The sequence below is a fragment of the Mustela putorius genome, unplaced genomic scaffold, assembly GCF_011764305.1.
Source record: "Mustela putorius furo isolate JIRA1106 unplaced genomic scaffold, ASM1176430v1.1 tig00000460_pilon_pilon_pilon, whole genome shotgun sequence".
NCBI classification, from domain to species: domain Eukaryota; kingdom Metazoa; phylum Chordata; class Mammalia; order Carnivora; family Mustelidae; genus Mustela; species Mustela putorius.
In genome coordinates, this window is record NW_025421389.1 from 18,730,956 (window position 1) to 18,751,935 (window position 20,980).

General features: G+C 39.2%; 1 protein-coding gene across 6 annotated transcripts in view; it reads right to left on the minus strand.

The window, feature by feature from the left end:
• TBCEL (tubulin folding cofactor E like) overlaps positions 1–15,207 on the minus strand; it is a 73,776-nt gene extending 58,569 nt beyond the window's left edge. The window contains exons 1-2 of one of the 6 annotated variants that reach the window (XM_004750079.3): positions 15,139–15,192; positions 1,794–1,903 (exon numbers count right to left, since the gene is read on the minus strand). The gene's annotated coding sequence lies outside the window, so the exon portion shown is untranslated. The other 5 variants (XM_004750074.3, XM_004750077.3, XM_004750078.3 and 2 more) reach the window with 5 other exon arrangements.
• Positions 15,208–20,980: the final 5,773 nt, after the last annotated feature.

Consider the following 20,980-nt stretch of genomic DNA (forward strand, 5'->3'; position numbering starts at 1 on the left):
TCTCTTAGATCAGTGGATTTCCCAATTTTTGCAAGTTTGTTTGTTTTTTAAAGCCCTTTTTTTGCTTTGTGGACTCCTAATATCACCAACAGAGAGCTTCCTTTTTAGAGAAATGCCCACTATACCCAAACCCTGCCAGATTCTTAGACATTTGAGGTAGCTGGGACTCTAGTCTGTTTCATTTTCTAAATCTTTTGGATCTTCAACATAAGTGCACCCCAGTAAAACATAATTACTCTGGGAAAGTACACAGGTGTGTTACATATTTTTCCCTTCAGGAAAGGTTAAATGAATAAATAAAGGTCTATTAATAAGCTTCTTTCTAAATAATTGTTCTTTAAAAATGCAAGTGATAGACATTCTGAATTTTTAAAAAATGTCCAGTTGAAAATTAGCACAAAACCTGTAACCCCATATACTTTTCATGTAGGTGTAGTTTCCTTTTTATGAAAGCATATAAATAAGTGTTACCAAAAGCTTTTCATATCAGAAACATATCATACCATAAGCCTCAGCCAGGAAGCTTTGGTCAACAGATTTAGCAAGTAGTTAAGCTTGAGGATGCACCTAATGGTGTGTATTTTTTCTGGGCCATTTTCCCATGCTATGTAGATACATATTTTTTTAAACAAAACTGAATTACTTTTAGGTTGTTGTGTAACCTGCCTTTTTGCTAAATGGCTCATGAAAAACTTTCTGTATCAGTAAATATATATCTACATAATAATCGTTTTTAAGGTTTATAATGTATTCCATTAATAAGCTTCTGCAGCTAAAGTCATAAATGGCAGCTATCTCACCCATAAAAACACTTCAGGGACATCGTCCAAGGCAATATAATTAAGCTAGACAGTGCCATCCTGTATGACTTCTAATTTCATTTATCATACAGTACGTATACCTGCAATTTCACTGCACTTAACCTCTCCTGACCACTATATAATATACCTAAATGGATGCCTTCTTAGGATGAAAAATAAGGAAAATAAATTATAAAGCTTCCGAATTAGTCAGCAGAATTACAGTTCAGCAATTCATAAATTTACTCTGGGTATTCCAAGTGCCCGACTTGACTACGGCTGATAAATCCATTATCAGAACACACCATGCTGCCACGATTTCACACCCTACTCGGAACCACCCTACTTCTCAGTCTCAGCTGTACACTAAACTACATTCAAGTGTAAATGCGGCACATCAACTCTTCTTGGTAGAAGATTACAAAAAAAAAAAAAAAACAACACCCAACCAGCAATAAAGCCCGAGACACACTCAACACTGCCAAATGAAATGTGAATTCTGACTCCTAATCAGTCCTTGGGATTTTACTTTTTTAGTATGGCACTGCTACTCTCTTCACTTAGCACAGCACTGGGCTTCACCTTAAAAGCAGGACAGACATTAAAATACCTAACCCAAATTCTTTACTTCGTTATATCAGTGGCACCAAAGATATGCGTAAAACTGTGACTCTGTTATCAGCAAGTAGGAATTCAGAGCTGCCCATATCGTCTACAAAAGACCTATACTGCACATACGGCACGTCTGATGTTGGGCAAAGAGTCCATTTCCTCATCTACAACAGCAGGCTAGCAAACATGACTTCCTGTCATGCCCAGGGTCTACTAGATGTAAACAGGGCACTTGAAATTTCTGATCTAAACATGTTAGCCCAAGAATTTTATGATTTTGATGAAAAAGTATCTGAGAAGAAAAAACTTAAGAAAATACTTTAAAATATAAAAATACATACACACATAAAAAAGAAAATACTGCTATTTAGACCAAAGTACCTCTTTATGTGAAAATATTTCTAAGCACTTCTTTCTTGATTTGCACAGCTTCTTACTGTCCAGAAACGTTGGCTTAAGCGAGTTGTCTATATCTTATGATATCAGGCATTCTGAAATAAAAATTTAAGAAAGCACTTTCTATACACTTTCAGCAATCACAAGAACAATGAAAAAAGTTTAACATTCATTATATCCTTTACTTCAATGGCTTCCAAGGAGAATTCCACTCTTATTCCCCCTCTTGACTCCTTCATCAACAAATATGCATCCAGCCCTACCTTTCTATGTGGCCAGATTCCACTTGGGAAAATCTCAAGTCTTTAATGTTGCACTCACTCAAAATTCAGGAGGTAGATACATTAATTCTTGGTTTGAAGTTCCCCAAAAGCCAAGTGTCCCCACACTGAGATTCACAATCTTTTAAAGCCTAGTAATTTCCATAACCACCTTCTGAAATAGACAAACTAACACTTATCTCTGTTTACAGGAGAGTAAACCGAGGTGACTTGCTTGGGTTTCTGTGGCCCAACCAGCATGCTAAGTCATACATTTTGCATCCTTAGTCTGTTGAGTCATGTATGCTATCTTTACTAAACACAGGAATATTTCACATCAACAGTATATGGCATCATGCACAAATCACAGAAATAGCAACTTATTAAAATAACTGAAAACTATTACAGTCAAAATACCTCTTAAAACTGTATCAGTGTTCCCAAACCACAGAACTAAAGCAGTGGGACTAACTGGTCAAGTTACCAAAAGTACAAAAATTATCAATTTCCTATTTTCTCCAAAAAGTAATGGATATTAGTCTCTTGAACAGAGTAGTTTTCTTTAGAAGAAAATCAAAGATGCATGCCATCTTTCAGCTGTGAATACACAAGTTTAAGGTCATTACTCAGCTGTTTACAGGACAGATTACCCCCCATTATCTCTCCTCCTGAACACCTACAGAAGCTATCAAGTTGAAACAAGCCTTCACCAGGAACAAACTACTAGTTCATCCCTCTGCATGCAACCCTGTAGAGTTGTTTACAAACCATTCTGGCTCATGACCAGGGATTACCAAAATGTTAAACATCAGCCATATGGAGAAGTTGCAGTTTACAGGTAATAAAAAAAAAAAATTTTCACTAGATCCTTCTACATTTAGTGTTATGGAGGTACTGTCCAGGGTAACACCTGCTATTCTAAAACCATTGCCTGGATGTAAGTCAGGACTGACTCCACTACTCTGTAGGGTGGTGAGCAAATTATTTGGGCTGAGTCTCATCCATAAAAAGGCATAAGAGATAGCCCCTAGCTCCTAGCTTATAGGGTTGCTAAAGAATGAATGGAGATAAAATGGGTAAAAATGTGTAGCACAGTGCCTGGCACCTAGAATGCACTTAATAAATATCCAATGGTTATTGCTTCTATTGCTACCCCTATCACTACTACCATCACTACCCAGGGAACATGGTAGCATTAATATACACCTGGGGGACTGACTTATAATTTTTGTTAAATAGATTTGATCTAATTTTTTTTGGGTCCCAGGACTATGCCAATTAGTGCCAATTAATGATTCAGGCACTAAAAATGCCTGACCCTAATAATTTTATTCCTCCTTAACTGGAAGGTCTTTCCCTCTCTTCTCCACCTGCCTAAATGTTATGTATTTTTCCTTGGCACGAAATAGTTTTGTTTGACCTTCAAAAAAAAAAAAAAAAGTCCAATCAGGACTAAAAATGTCTGACCCTAATAATTTTATTCCTCCTTAACTGGAAGGTCTCTTCCTCTCTTCTGCACCTGCCTAAATGTTATGTATTTTTCAACACCTTGCTCAGAATCTACTTCACAGATGAAGCCTTTCCAGATACCTCCTGCCATAATGATCCATTTCCTTTGAGCTGAGCTCATGGAATCTATTGCCTAAAATAGTCAGTGGGTGATTCATCAATCACGTGTTGGCATGGCATCATTTTTGTCCCATATGCCATTATAATTTAAATTGTGTACAGTGATGTGACTTTTCACGTGTTTATGTCTCATGGCATTACATTAGACTGTATAGCTCTCGAGGGTAATGTCCATATCCCATAATGCTTCTCTTTATCAATCAAGGGCTGGAATTTTGCATATAATTAGCACTCTGTAAGTGTGCTAATCAATGAGTTTTCTAATCATTTTTGAGTGTTTATCAAATGTACTTTACAAAATAAAAAAAAGCAAGTTTATTAATAAGCTGAGATCTGAGTACTTGAGAAAAAAAATGCTTCATAGCTACCATTGAAATGCATAATTATGTGTACCTCTCCATGGAGATTCCAAAAATAAGAGATGAAATGATAAAACAATGAGTCAGGAGCAGTCAGAAATATTTGCTACCTAGCACAAGTTAAATTATTCTGCAAAAACTACAGCCACAACAAATTTAATACTGATTACTTTAGTATCCACACACTTCACATTTCATACGCAAAAGTCAATGATTTATGCCATACTTCAGAAAAACAGGCACCGTTCAGTAACTAAAGATGAATATATGTGCCTTGCTGGCGAGAATGTAAAATGGCATAGCTACTGTGGAAAACAGTATGGCAGTTCCTCAAAAAATTAAACCTGTAATTACCATATGATCCAGCAATCCTACTTGTGAATATATAAAAAAAGAACTGAAAGCTTGGCCTTGGGAAGATTTGTACACCAATGTTCCTAGCAGCATTATGCACAACAGCCAAAAGATGGAAATGACCTTGCTATCCATAGATGGATGATCGAATAAGGAAAATGTGGTCTATCCACACGATGGAATATTATTCAGCTTTGAAAAGGAAGGAAATTGTGACACATGAATGAACTTTGAAGACAATGTTAACTGAAAGAAACCAGACAGAAAAGGACAAATACCATATGGTTAAAGCTTATAGGAGTTATCTGTGGAGTAGCCAAATTCATAGAGGCAAAAAGTAGAATGATGGTTGCCAGGGGCTGAGGAAGGGGATGGGGAACAAGGAGTTGCTGATTCATGGGGACAGATTCATGGGGACAGTCTGGGAACATGAAAAAGTTCTGGAGATGGATAGCACCATGAATGTGCTTCATGCCATCAAACTATATACAGTTAAAAATGGTTAAAACAGTACATTTTATGTTATATTTTACATATATATGAAATATATATTCATATGTTCATTTCATTTCATTCATTTCATATCTAATATTTAAATACTAATATATATTAATATATTAAATATATAAATATTTCATATATGATATTGCATATATATGAAATAATAAAACATTTCAAAAAATTAAGAAATAAAATATATGCTGTGTATATAAAAAAAGATGAACAGCCAAAGTTTCTGGATATTATTCTCTTGGCACACTTATCAAATTAACACCAACAATGCACTTAAGAATCTTAAATGGTGAGTAAAGAATAAACTAGCCAAGTCTCAATAAATGCATTTTGTGAGAGGTTTGATTTATAAAGTATACAATCTTCATTTATCTTTCTTGGGCTCCTTTACTGATGTTCACATGGAGAAATATCACCAACGGATGAGGATTTAATAGAGTTGACATTTTAAAAACCTCTAAAGGGCACTTGCCTTTAAAAAACTTATGCCTTAAGTTACTAAGAGTGCCTATGAGAAAATATGATCCTCACACAAAAGTCACAGTAATAAGGGTTTAATAATTTACATTTGTTTTCAGTATTTTAAGGGTTGCAATTCTTTCCTAAAATTCATTTACCTGTGAACTAAATAACAATACTGAGATTATAAATAAAAACATTCTCTAGCAAGAAGTGTTTTTTTATTGAGATAATGGCATTTGGCGATCAGAACTTTGTATCTGAGAGATCCATTGCATTAAAGTTATTCTCTTAAAATAAAATGTTATAAAACATGTGTAAGCATGAGAGGAAAAAAGGTGCTAAAGGTAATGGTCTCCTGAAAGACTGCTTCTAAGAAGATTTCATAGTTTAGTCAAGCATCATTATTAAAGCATTGTTTGCAAATTCGCCCACTCCATAAAATTCGTTTGTAACCCCCAAATCAGTATTTGCAGCATGTTCCCAGTCATTTGTAGATACTAATCTGAGGTGCACGATTCCTGCTGAGATATAACAGGCCAGCACTCTGCATCCTGCATCAGCTCTTGCATTGCAAACAAATTGTAAACTTTCATTGTAAACTCACATTGTAAACTTTCCGTGATTTAGTGCCATGGTTTTCACATCTTTGTGTGATTTTGGTTGGTGATTTCACTACTGAAAATGGCTCCAAAGTGAACTGTGGAAGTGCTGCCTAGTCTTACACACAAGAAGCTGTGGTATGCCTTATGTTAGATAAGATTTACTGTGACATGAATTATCAGTGCCATCCACTCTGAATTCAAAGTTATTAACTCAACCATATACACTGAATAACGTGTCTTTAAAGAGACACACACAAAACAAGGTTATGTAGTGATCAGTTGACAAAAATGTTATGACCACAAGCTGGCAGGAACCAATCCCCGTATCTCCCATAGGAGCAACGGGTCCATATTCACTCATTCAGTTTTCACAGCAACTTTGCATGACTACCATAAATAACAAGAACCAAGAACCGACAGAACTGACTGTATTTTGTTAAACAATGGGGTGGGGGATATCAATGGAATAGAAAAGACAGCACACAAATAGGCCCATGTGAATATGGCAGGAAATGGCAAAGACATCAGTAGGTCAAAGTTAAACTTCAGTAACTGGTCTTGGGACAAGTGATTATCAATGTGGGAAAAGGAAAATGAATCCTTACCTCAAAACACAGAAAAAGACACAACTGCCGATAAAATGCCAAAGTCAAACTTGACTTTGAGAAGAGAAGTTATTTTTTTCTAACAGGAGAAGAGCTTTAAGATTTTGATTTAGGGAAATACTTCATAAACAAAACAAAAAGAATCCATTAAGGAAAAATCAACCAGAAAAATAAACTTTTGATCATCAAAAGACATTAAACATAAAACACTAAAACTCAGAAATGGGGAAAAGATGCTCCCAACACATGTAACTAATATGGAGAACTCCTAAAAATAATAAGAAATAGGCAAACAATCCAACAGAAAAATGATAAGACATGAACAGTATTTAACAGAAGATAAAATTCAAATGACTAATATATGTAAAAGATGTTCAAGTTTAATAATATTCAGAAATGAAGATGAAAATCTTAGTAAAATACTATTTTATATAAATCAGCAAGACTTAAAAACTCTGATGATACCAAAGTGTCTGAGAGGTTGTAGAGCAGAAACTCACTGGTAGTGGGAGTAAAAATAACTTGATAAAAACTGGTATGAACACCTTGGAAAACATTTTATCACTGTCTACTGAAGCTGAAGATGCATATACCCTGTAATACAGCAATTCTACTTCTCACTGTAAAATCTATAAGAACTCGTGACCAGGAAACAAACACAAGAATGCCCACAACAAAAATACTGTGTGAATTTTTGAAAAATCCTGGCCCAAAAAAGGCCCTTATATCCAAGAACAGGTAATGGGATAAATTACATTATATTCATAAACAAAATGTTACACAGCAATGGAAATTAACAACTGATAGTTCTCAATGGCTTTCTCATCAAAATGAATGACTTTTAAAATCAAGAAATTGAAGACACAAATACATGGAAACCTATTCCATGCTCATGGATTGGAAGAATTCATATTGTTAAAATGTCCACATCACTCAAAGTAATACAGATTCAATGCAATACTTATCAAAATTCCAATGGCATACTTCACAGAACTAGAACAAGCCATTCTAAAATTTATATAGAACTATAAAAAACCTGGAACAGCCAAAGCAATCTTGAGGAAAGAAGAAAGCTGGAAGCATCAAGCTACCTGATTTCAAACTAGACTACAAAGCTACAACAATCAAAACAGTATGGTAGAGATAAAGGGGATTAATAGTACTTATGTTGATGAGCACCAAGAAATGTACAGAATTATAAAATCACCATACTGTACATTTGAAACTATTATAACACTGTACATTAATTAGACTTTATTTTTTTTTAAGTGTGGTATTGGTACAAAAACAGACACACAGATCAATGGGACGGAACTGAGAGTGAAGAAATAAATCCACACATAATTAATCTACAACAAAGGAGTGTACAATAGAAGACAGTCTTCAACAAATGATGTTGGGAAAACTGAACAGCCACATGCAAAAGAATTAAACTATATCACTATCTCACACCATACACAAAATTAACTCAAAATGAATTAAAGCCTTGAATGTGAGATCTGAAACCATAAAATTCCTAGATGAAAGCACAGGTGGTAAGCTCCTTGACATCAGTCTTAGCAATGTCTTTGTGGGTCTGACTCCAAACAAAGGGAAACAAAACAAAAATAAACAAATGGGACTATGTCAAACTAATGTGCTTATGCACAGTGAAGGAAACCATCATCAAAATAAAGAGGCAATCTACTGAGTGGGAAAAGATATTTGCAAGCCACATATCTGATAAGGGGTTAATACCCAAAATATACAAAGAACTCATACAACTTAACAACAACAACAAAAATCCAAACAGCCCGATTAAAAAATGGGCAGCGGATCAAAATAAATATTTCTCCGAAAAAGACATACATATGACCAATACGCACATGAATGCTTACAATCACTATTAGGGAAATGCAAATCAAAACCCACAATGAGATATCACTTAACACCTGTTAAAATGGCTATTATCAATAAGAAAAGAAAAAAGTGTTGGCTAGGATGTGGAGAAAAGGGAACACTTGTATACTGGTGGGATTGTAAACTGGCACAGCCACTGTGGAAAACAGTATGGAGATTCTGAACAATATTAAGAATAGAACCATCATTTGACCTAGCATCTCACTTTTGGGTATTTATTCCAAGAATACAAAAACACTATTTCAAAAAGATGTATGTACCCTTATGTTCGCTACAGCGTTATTTACAACAGCCAAGATAAGGAAACCTAAGTGTCCATCGATAGATAAATGCATAAAGATGATGAGGTATACTTATACAATGGAATAGTACTTAGCATAAAAAAGAATGACATCTTGCCATCTGCAACAACATGGATAGACCTTAAGGGTATTACACTAAGTGAAATAAGTCAGACAAGTGGAATCTAAAAAACAAAACAAATCAACAACAAACAAAATACAAAAAAAATAAACTCATAGATACAGAGGACAGAATGATGGTTATTGGAGGGGAAGGGTGGGGAATGAAAAAAGTGAAGGAGGTCAACTGATTGGTGATGGATGGCTGCTAGACTTCCAGTCGTGACCACTCTGTCGTGTATGCAGATGTGAATCATAAGGCTATATACCTGAAACTTCCTTTAAAAACAAACAAACAGGGCGCCTGGGTGGCTCAGTGGGTTAAGCCGCTGCCTTCGGCTCAGGTCATGATCTCAGGGTCCTGGGATCAAGTCCCATATCGGGCTCTCTGCTCAGCAGGGAGCCTGCTTCCCTCTCTCTCTCTGCCTGCCTCTCTGCCTACTTGTAATCTCTGTCTGTCAAATAAATAAATAAAATATTTTTAAAAAATAAATAAAAAATAAAAACAAACAAAAAACAAAACAAAAAAAAACACTGTTGAAAGGATAATCACAAAAATATATATATAGTACAATTCCACTTCAAATTCAAAAACAGCATATCGGGGCGCCTGGATGGCTCAGTGGGTTAAGCCGCTGCCTTCGGCTCAGGTCGTGATCTCAGGGTCCTGGGATCAAGTCCCGCATCGGGCTCTCTGCTCAGCAGGGAGCCTGCTTCCTCCTCTCTCTCTCTGCCTGCCTCTCTGCCTACTTGTAATCTCTCTGTCAAATAAATAAATAAAATCTTAAAAAAAAAAAAAACAGCATATCAATCACCATATTGTTTAGGGTCACATACATATGTAATACAAACTATAAGGAAAAGTCAGAGTAACACACACAAAATTCAGGGTTGTGGCATCCTTGGAGGGTGAGCATGTATTATCGGGGATTGGCACACAGAGGGCAGAAACAGAACTCTCAATCCCCTCTTCCAACCTGCTCTTCCTCCACCAGTTCCCACCTTTGGAGCTATATTTGATCTCTCTCTTCCTCTCACACCCCCATGTAATTCATCAGCGAGGTTTGTCAACAGTACCTCCCAAACACCCCAATTCTGCCCAATTCTTTTTGTCTCCATTACTTTACTTTACTCTGGTAAAGTACTTTACTCTGGTACTCTGCATCAACCACTCACTGGGACTGCTGCAATAGCTCCCTTCCCTGTCTCTCACGACTACACCACCATTCTCCACAACGAAGCCAAGTGATCTTTAAGTCAAATCACATCCTCTAAGTTCTCCAAAGGCCTCCCTTCACACTTAGAATGAAACCTAATCTCTATCCTGGTCTTCAGGCCTCCCTCCAATCTGTTCTCTGCTCACCTCTCTGCCCTTCCCTCCTCCCACCCACTAGGTTTCAGCCAGCATGGCTTTCTACTTCTCAAAACTGCCAAGCTGATTTCCTCATAAGGCATTCGCACAGGACTGCCTTTTACCTGGCTCTTGGTTTTGCTGTCTTCATCTCAGCATCCAAGCCTCAAATTTAAACACAAATGTTACCTTGTCAATGAGGCTGCCTTTAACCAACCCATCAAAGCTAGCTTCACTGCTACCATCAATCACTTACTACTCCAGCCTCTCTCACTCTTTATAGCACTTCCCACTGTACATTAATTGAGAGCTTCGGTCCCCTTCCACCAGAACCTTAAGTCACACAAGGGTAGAGATCTGTCAGTCCAGCTCTGTGTTACATGCAGGACTATCTGGCACAGGACAACAAATATTCACTGAATGAAGGGTGAATTTTACTTTGATGTCGTATGTTCTGGCAGTGAAAGAAAAATCAAGTATACTGGTGATAAGTATGACAGAATTGAAAGAGAAATTTTGAAAATCACTGGAAAAGCATTAATCGCAGAAGAACTTAAAAGTATCCTTTTCTTAACAGAGCTAGTAATAGATCACATTCCTAAGAGCCGTTAATGAATTATTAGTAAAAGTTTCACACAGTCATAGTCTGGAATTTTGGAAGTGTGTCATCTTGCTCAAATCTGTTTTTAGAAGAGCATGGTGCTTCAGTTCAGCCTAAGTTCAGATCTGCACTGGAATTTGAACAAGTTACTTACCTCTTCATGCTGTTTTCTCATTTGTAAAATAAAACTATTAATAGCTACTCTGTAGTCATTAGAGTCACTGTGAAGATGAAATGATGTGTTTAAAGAATCTAGTTGTATCCGGCATGAAGTAGTCAACAAATTGTCATTAAGATTATTATGAGTGCTGAGAATAGGGAAGTCCTGATGAATGGAACAGCTCAAAAACTGTGTACCCACTGTAATGTAAAGCATCATGCTAGGTAAGTAATTCTCAAATTTTACTGTAGAAGACCTCCACCTAAGCAAATCCCAAGATTCTGATTTAGTAAGTCGAGGGTGGCATTTTCAGAGAACTGCAATTTTCACCAAAATTCCATCAATTCTGATTCACTTGGTCCATGAACTCCGATAAATCCTGTGCTAGGTGTCCTAAAGATTAGCGGTTCTTTGAGCTTCCTGTCCTCTATGAATTTACAATCTAAAAGAGGTAAAAACAACATATATAAATAACACAAAGCAATGTAGGAAAAGTAGTGTAGACAGGACTGGAAAGAAAGACTTCAAAGAAGGGTCATCAGTAATAAAATGATGAGTAGGAATTCATGATGAACACATTTCCCAGAATTTCAGGAATAATGTTACAAAAGAAAGTACACTGAGCAGACAGCTTGGCAGGAACAGAGGATCTGATCTTAGGATGGAAAGACAATGTCAGGAAAAAAAAAACAAACAGAGGCTCTAGAATACCATCAATGTCAACCTCAACAGTATGGGCTTTATTCTGTGCTGGCACTAGGAAGTTAGTGGTTTTTGAGTAGAGAAATGATAAATTAGGGTACTGTTCTTTGGAAAAGTACTCTTGATGAAGCTATGCAAGATCAAGTAGAATGAGAGTAACAGACATTGGCAGTAGTGAGGCTGTCAGCACTCTAATCTCAAAGAAATGAGAGTCAGGAGAAGGTAATAAAAAAGATTAAAAAGGAAGGAACGGTAACTCTTAATGACTCACTGCATGTAGGGCAAAGGCAACAATCACAGCTAGCTGACTGCTTCACTCCTCAAGTCCAAACTGTAGCACTGTCAGTTTCTTGTTACTTTCTAGAACTTTTTCTTATATAGCTAATTAGCCTAAGTATATAAAGAGTTCACTTGCTTAAAACAGAGCCCACAATTAAGAGGTCAGTAAATAGGCCTCTGACTAGCCAAAATACATGTCACATAGTTCACACACTAAAAGTACTTGTGTATATATAATAAACATAAATACATATACAATAGAATATTAGAGCTGCACAATCGTATTTTACACAAAGTTCTAACAAATGTAAGCAACTAACTTCCAAACCCACAGCAGTTTGGAAGCAAAAATTAGAGGAAAAGAACCTTTTTTAGGACATACCTAAGAGTCTGAGGTTCAAGAAAAAAAAAAATGAAAACTATAAAAAAGCACACACAATCACTCAGGTTAAGTTCTCCACAACTGTTTATTGACAGGTACACATGATTCCCAGAAAAACGAAATTAATGAGATTCTTCCTTCATGTTCTAAGCAACTACCACAAAAAGAACGCTTTTAAACATTCTTTAAAACTAAAAATTTCAAAACAAATATTCACCTGATAAAAAGATAATTTTTAAAGGATGGCTGATACATGCCAACCCAGACCCTCTCACCAGTACCCAAGATACAGTCAATAAGTAAATAATTTACAACACACAGAGTTTGAAGATGATTAAAAATGCTTTTGTAAGGCATCTCATCAAGAATATGGCCCCCAAAATGAAGTTTAATTGGGCAATTCTTTCCTGATGGCTATGACCTGGAATTCCATGTCCCAAATAATATGAAGGCATCATCAACAAGAATTAACACCAATAAACTGGTCTTAAACACATACCCTGTAAATGTACCTACTGAACTCAGGCAACATTACTTGACACAACATCATGTAATAATAAGCTCAATGACGACCTTTAAAAAAACTTTTAACCATAGCAACTCATGAAGGTCTCCCACTTCGTTCACCAATACTTGTTAATGTTTATAATATGGTTCATATAAAGACCTCATCTATTTTACAAACAGATGAAAACATCATGGCAGGGGGAATTAGATGTTGACTGACTCAAAGTTACACTTAGGTTTATGATTATGTTTCAAGTATATACTAAAGCCATAAATCTGTATCTTTAATTAAGTAGAATTATTAAACCACGTATTACTGGAGTTAGAAGGATTTAGGTTTCAGCTTGAGAGTTTTTAAATAGGAGAAAAGCAAATCAGTGTATATTTACAATACTGTAACATTAAAATTACCTTAAGTAGATTGTGGGATAAATCAACTAAACTGAATTAGGCTTCTCATTTTCTTTCACATGGCAAAGGACAGAGAAAATTAAAGCATACACTTCAAAAATGTCATAAAATGATCAGGCCACATTAAGATATCAAAGATTAAGATTATGCTCCAAAACACCAAATCTGCTATGTTATAAATATATGTAAACAAATGAAGCAGTCAATTGCACCCCCCCCCCAAACCCATCTCCTAATCATCCTGGCTCCCTAGAATCATAACATGAGGACACTAACTGAAGCCAAAGAAATGTGCCTAGGAAAGGGTGTCTTTCAAAGTGCAACCTGTGACCCACAAATCAATTCAGTGGATTTCAGTCAGCATTTTTAATGGAAGAGAATGGAACGTAATAGAAATTACCAGAATGCATCACATGTAATAAGGGTAAACAGTGCTGTGTGAAACTTTTCATTCATATAAAGGTATGTACTAGACCATAATGTAAAAAGTACCTCTTAATATGGGGCATGATTTAAAAAAAAAAAAGTTTGAAAGCTCTTACCCTAGAGATCTAGTTCTAATGTCTGAGGACCCAACGGCTGTTTTCATTAGTCCAACACCTGCATGTAATATCTTTGCTCAAGATGGCCTCTTGGAAACCAATTTAAGACCTCCAGGGCAGCGTAAAAAGAAAGGGGTCAGCCCCAGCTAAGCCTGTGTCCGGACCTAAAAGGGTTGCTAACTTCCTGGCAAACAACAGTCCTAGGCGGTGCCTACAAGCTTTGAGTAACTTAGCAACCTTCAGACTAGAGCTCCTCCTTTCTCCACTGGCTGTCAACAGTTCAATTCTTCCAACCAACTTTTCCTAACTACAACTTCTAAAATCACTGTGTCAAGAGAAGACAGTATGAAATTTCTTCTCACTTCATCAATTCCCAGAATGTCTCCCTAGGAGAGGATCTAGAACTCTGTACTCCCCACTCTCAACAAAGAATGAAGCTCCACACAGACCCCTACACTGCCCCCTTCCCAAACCCCAGGACAGGGTTCTCTCCTCCTAGGCCCCACCTTACTCCAATCCCCTCACTCTCAGCATCTCCCAACTCGAGGGCCAAACGATTCTCCCGAAAGCCCGTCTTAAACTACCGCACCCTCTCATCAGCCCCTAGAAGGAGCAGGCCTAGTGTCCCAGGAGCCTGGAAATGCCCACCAGCTCCATTCCCCACCAAACCTCCCTGGGGACATGGCCTCTGCTTCCCCTCCCCCACTCTGGATACAGTAGTTCAGAGACAAAGTTTTCTATTTCCCCAGCGGCCCCAGACTCCTGTCCACCTCCTACCACCCAGGGAAATCTTTCCATCCCCCACGCCCCGGGGCTTGGTGAGAAGCCGGGATTCTCCCAGGGACTCAGGCTCCCGCCTCACCCCGCCCCCGCCCGGCCCTCCGCCTGCTCCCAACCCAGGGCCCTCCCCGCGCCTCCCCAGCCAGGCCAGGCCCCATCCTCCCTCCCGCCGCGGGCAGGTGGCCCCTTCCTCCCCTCCTCCCAGGCAGGCCTCGTCCCGCTCCGAGTGTTTCCCCGCGCTTCCCCACACTGCGCCCCAGCAGGAACGGCCCTCCGCGCCTCGGCTCCCGAGGGGAGCGCCCCAGCAGGAACGGCCCTCCGCGCCTCGGCTCCCGAGGGGAGCGCCTGGGGCCTCGAGAAGCCGACGGAGCCGGCGGGCCCGGGCTCCACTCACCCCTCAGCCCGGGAGGCGGGGGAGCTGCTGCGGCGGCTCCTCGGGCTGCGCCTCTCCTCCCCCCTCCCGGCCACCGCCGTTGCCGCCGCTCAGCCTCCGGCCTGGTCCCGGCCGGCCCCGGCCCGGCTCGGCTTCACCTGGTCCCCCACTCTGGCCGCCGGAGCCCAGTGTCCTGCATTGACCCGGAAGCAGCTTTCACGGCCCAACAACAACACGTGACCCTGCCGCACGTGTCACGTCCGCTGCGTGGATGGGAGGGGGCGCCGGGGGAGCGGTCCTCCCCCACCAAGCTCAGGTTGCCATAGCAACGGGGAGGCCTCGGTGGGCCTGGTGGTCGCCGCGAACGCGCTGCATCAGCTCTTCCTCTTGGCCATACTGAGGGGGACACCCTAGGTGCCAAGGAGGAGTAAATTGTCTCATCAGAGTGAGGTAGGGACGGGTCAGAGCAGAGCCTGGGCGGCCGAGAGGCTGTGGCTTTACAGAAGGGAGCACTGGGCTGAAACTTTCCAGACTTCCCTGGAATCGTGTCTTGGCTCTGTCACTAATTTTCTGTATGACCCTGATTAACGCATTGCCTGCCCCTGGCTTCAGTTTCCTCACCGGGCAGCTCTAGGCTGTCATCTAATAAAATCCCAAGATGCTTTTGCCTGAGAATGTGCTAGCACTCTGACCTTTATTCCGTGGCCCCTTTGCAAGGCCTGTGGCATCCTGAGACTTCGGGGCCCCCGCACCAGAGGAGTAACACCAGTTCGCAGGCACTGAACATCTTCTAGGTACTAGGCACTGTACATAGCCTATTTCCAATTTTAACAACCTGCAAAAGTAAGCATTTTGTAGAATTGAAAGCTGAAGCTCACAGAGGTTGGGTGATCTGCCCACGACCACCCAGTGAGTAAAAGTGGTCAGGCTGAGATTTGAATCCAGGTCAGTCTGGCTCCAGACTAAAGTTCGTGCTCTTTTGCATTAGGACACACTATGGCTCTAACTACATATACATTATATGTGACCGCTGGGCGGTGATTGCTTATGTATTTATTTGTCCATTTCTTTGGCAGGAACATAATGGAACAGGGGTGGTGTTGGCTGATCCTGAAGAGAGTTCAGCCTTGTCTGGATATGTCAGCGGCAGTGCTAGGAATTGGAAAGGTGTATGTGCTACAGACATAAGGGTGTGTGCTTTTATGTGGTGTGTGTCAGGGAACTGGTGAGGAGTCGTGATAGGCATGCACGTGTCTATATTGGTTCCTAGAGCCAGGGAAACAAAATTCTTTAAGGGGGACTCAGTGGTAGCTTATCACCATCGCCCCCAGGGATTTACTCATCCTCAGTGTGTTTTGTCTTACCCCATAGGTAGAGCTTAGAGAAGTGAGAGTTGTTGTTGTTTGTTTAATTTATTTATTTAGAGAGAGAGAGCAGGGGGAGGGGCAAAGGGAAAGAAACTTAAGAAGACTCCCCACTGAGTTCAGATTCCAAAAGCAGATCCTGAGATCATGACCTGAGCCAAAATCAAGAATCAGATGCTCAACCAACTGAGCCACTCAGGCAGGCGCCTCTCCAAAAGCGCTGGTCAAAGAAAAAGCTTAGAGGATCAAGGCAAGGGTGAGGAAAGCAGTGTGGCTTAAGTTGTTGAGGTGGGGACCTTCCTCCTTCTGCAGAGAACAGAGCAGTACCCTCAAAGTACCCTCAGTAGCAAGGACCGGAGAAGAACAAAGGGATAGGTGCACAGAGAAGGGACAAGGTTGATGCTGGGTGGCTATTTTGTTGATAGACTTCCTTGTAAGCTCATGTATCCCAGGACACCCTGAAATACCCAGGAGGCTAGATGTCCTGTGAGCAACTAGAAAAAGGCAAGAAGTGTGGATCACTGGTAGACAAATGTATAGAAATACATATATGAGTATGGTCTGTGGGTGTGATTAGTCACATACGTCTTTGTTTCTTTGAGATATCCTCGAGTCATTTTGCTTTGGTTCCCATCTTTCTCCTTATAGAGCAAACTCCTGAAGACAAGATCAATTTCTCCACCCTTCTCCTGTCTTTCCCCATAAGAAGGCCAAAATTATGTTTCTAAGACTCCTATCTGATCATGTTATTTTCCGGAACTTAAAAATCCTTCTGTGACTTCTCGGGTAAAGTCACAATGATTAACATGTTCCTCAAGGCTTTCCATGGTCTGGAACCCTGCTGACTTCCCCAATCTCATCTCTTGCCCTTTTATCCTCTTTCAGCTTTATTACCCTCTATTCAACCTGGTAGCCACTAGCCACATGTGGCTATTTAAATTTAAATTAATTAAAATTAAATTAAATTAAAATTGCATTCCCCAAGTTATATGACACTAGTCACATTTCAAGTGCTCAGTAGCCCTATGTAACTAGTGGCTATCTTATTGGACACTGCTGATACAGAATATTTTTATTATAGCAAGTTCTTTGGGCAGTGCTGCTCTATACTCTCTATACCTCATACATGATATATTCTATGGGAATTCGCTTAGCTAAGCCTTTTGCTTGAAACATTCTTCCCCCACCTCCTTAAATCTGAAAATTCTACACAATGCTTTTTTTGTTGTCTCCTTGATAAGCATATAAGCCTCAAAGAAGGCAAGAGCTAGGTCTATCTTGTTCCCCATTGATTCTCCATTGTCTTTTATTGTCATGATGATGAATCACAGATCTGTACCCCTGAAACAAAAAATACATTATATGTTAATTTAAAAAAAAAAAAAACACCTTTTCCCTGGGACAAAAATGGGCACGTAAAACAATTTTTTTTTGAGAAAATAAATATAGTATTACAGTTTAAAAAAAAAAAGGATTGTCATGTAGAGGGAGAGAGGAAATGTTGAACTAAAGTGAGAGGCAGTAATAGAAAGGCAAATTCCTGGTCTGGTCATTTTCTTTTAGAAATTGTTGATAATTCCATTGTTTTGCCCTAGAAGCAGCAATTTTATCTGGTTCAACCTAATAGTAAGGAAGAACTCTGGAAGAATTGGAGATGCTTTAGTTGATTCTAACGAGTTCCCTGTCACTGGGATAGGTTAAGCCAAAGCAGACTCTGTTGGAACAATGTGTGAATATTTCCTGGATTGGGTAGACTGCTTGATTGGTCTGATTCTAAGAATCTAAATCAGTGTTTCTCGAGCAGAGTCTTTAATTCAAGGGTTGAGTATGCCATAATGACAATCACAGCTAACCAAAGTCTAAGAATCAGATCTGCTCAAGATATTTCACGTAGATTATATCCTTAATCCTCACAGTGATCATATGAAGTCCATTTGGATTTACTACTGAGACTCAGGTTAAGCAATATACCCAGAACATACAGCTAGTAAATGGCAGAGGCTGAATTCATATTTAGGTCAGTATGAAGCCGAGCTCATAATCACCCTGTAATTAAGGGATAGAGTTCTGTCATGAAGTTTCAGTCGTATATTGGCACATCCTTTTAAATTAACAAATGCTGGTTTTTATAATGAACATATTCCTTACACTTAGGTGGTTTGGGGAAAACAAAGATGAATAAGGCATGGTTCCTACAGTGTCGTTGGGAAGGTAATGCATATACTCAAATAACAGTGATGTAGAACAATTAATGGTATATTATTTGAAAAGAGGGAGTCATCTTAGCTGAAGGCATCTCTCAAGTAAGCAATAGGATGAGGACAGAATTCTGGGAGAATTCAATCATATATCTGAGAATTATATGTGAACAACAACAGTACACATATGAGAACACAGAAGAGAAAAGCAACCACTTCGCTTGAAAGAATAATAATTGTTTGGAAATTAAGAGTCTGCAATATCGGTCGTGGTTTTTCCACTAATCAGCCATGTCACTGGAACCTCTTTCTGCTTTATCTACCTAATAACCTGGACTGGACAAACTACCAATGAAATCATGAGCCAATTGTGAGCCAATCGAAATCATGTGTAAAATATGATGTAGAGACCGATATTACACATACATGCATTTTCAAGAGGAAGTTCCATCAGATTCACAAAGAAATCACAACTCAAAAAAAGTTAGGTTTCATTGTCACTTTAAAGTCTGCAATTCTGAGATTCTATATTTTATTTTTGTCAGCATTATTGACATATCTGTCAGGAAATGGACTGTTATGCCAAGCTTACTGACCAAGCAAAGGGCAGAGATATTTTTATTTTAAACTGGAGAGTCATACTTAGAACGATTTAGAAACTGTCCAGATTTCCTTACTGGGCAGAATATATAGTCTTAAAAAAAAAACTCTTAATTTGCTTTTCTGCAATTTACATAATGGATCTCAATTTTCAAGGAGGCCTTGCATTTATTAAAATCATTTGCAACTAATTGATGTAAGCCTTACTAACATAGACACAGATTACTACACATACAAATGTACCCAAATGTACAGCCCAATGAATTATCACAATGCAAAAAACCCACCATGTGACATCACCCTACCGAGTCACTGAATACTGCCAGTCTCCCCAAGCCTCCTTCCTAGTCACTACTGCCCTTATTCTCCCCAAACTAGGATTCTGACTTCTAATATTGTAGCTTATTTTCCCACTTTTAAACTTTATATAAATGGACTCATATGAGATCACTTAAATATTTAATACTGTGAGAGTTATCCATGTTGTTGCATATAGCTGTAGTTCACTGATTTTTGTTGCTAAATTTAGTATTTCATATTGTAATCATACCCCCATTTATTTATCTATCTATTCCCCTGTTGAAGGGCATTTGGGCTATTTACAGTTTTTAGTTACTGTGCATAATGCTGCTATAAACATTCTTGTGCTTAACTTTTACTGTACATACATATATATTTCTGTTGGGAATATACCCAGGAATAAAATTAAAGAATCTTAGCTTTAGATCAGCACTGTCCTAGAAATATAGTACTAGTCATCATATGTAATTTAAAATTTTCTAGTAGACACATTAAAAAGTTTTTTAAAGAATGAAATTGATATTGAGCATGCATTTTAAAAAATATGTATGTGTCTATCTATCTATTTATTTTTAGAAGAAGACAAAGAGTGCAAGCAGTGGGGAGGAGCAGAGGGAGAAGGAGAGAATTTCCAAGCTGACTCCCCACTCAGCACAGAGCCCCTCATGGGGCTCGATCCCATAACCCTGAGATCATGACCTGAGTCAAGATCGAGAGTCAGACACTTAACCCACTGAGTCACCCAGGTGCCCCAAGCTTGCATTTTATTAACCCGGTACATCCAAAATATTATCATTTCAACATGTCATCAACATGAAAATTCTGAATCAGATATTTTACATTCTTTTTTACATATTGAAATTTCAAAGTCCAGGGGTGCCTGGGTGACTCAGTGGGTTAAAGCCTCTCTCTTCGGCTGGGGTCGTGATCCCAGGGTCCTGGAATGGAGCCCCGCATCGGGCTCTCTGCTCAGCGGGGAGCCTGCTTCCTCCTCTCTCTCTGCCTACCTCTCTGCATACATGTGACCTCTGTCTGTCAAATAAATAAATAAAGTCTTTTAAAAGAAAGAAAGAAAGAAATTTCAAACTCCAGTGTGTATTTTACATTTATAGAAATTTGCACTATCCAATTTTCAAGTGTTCAATAACCAATATGGCTATGAACTATGACATTGGATGGTGGGTCGTTAAATGATACTACCTAACAGATTCCTAGTGGCTGTGTACCCATTCACATTGCTGACAGCAGCATACGAGAGTTAGTTGTTCCAAATCTTCATCAAAACCAGGTACTGTGAGGGTGCCTGGGTGGCTCAGTCAGTGAAGCGTCTGTCTTCCGCTCAGGTCATGATCCCAGGGTTTTGAGATTGAGCCCACCTGGGAGCCAGCCCCCCACCCCGGGGGGGACATGGGGGGGGGTCCCTGCTCAGCGGGGAGTCTACTTATCCATCCCTCTTCCTTTTCCCCTCCCTGCTGGTTGGGTGCTCTCTTTCTCTAACAAATAAAATCTAAAACAAACAAACAAAATTGACCTGGTAC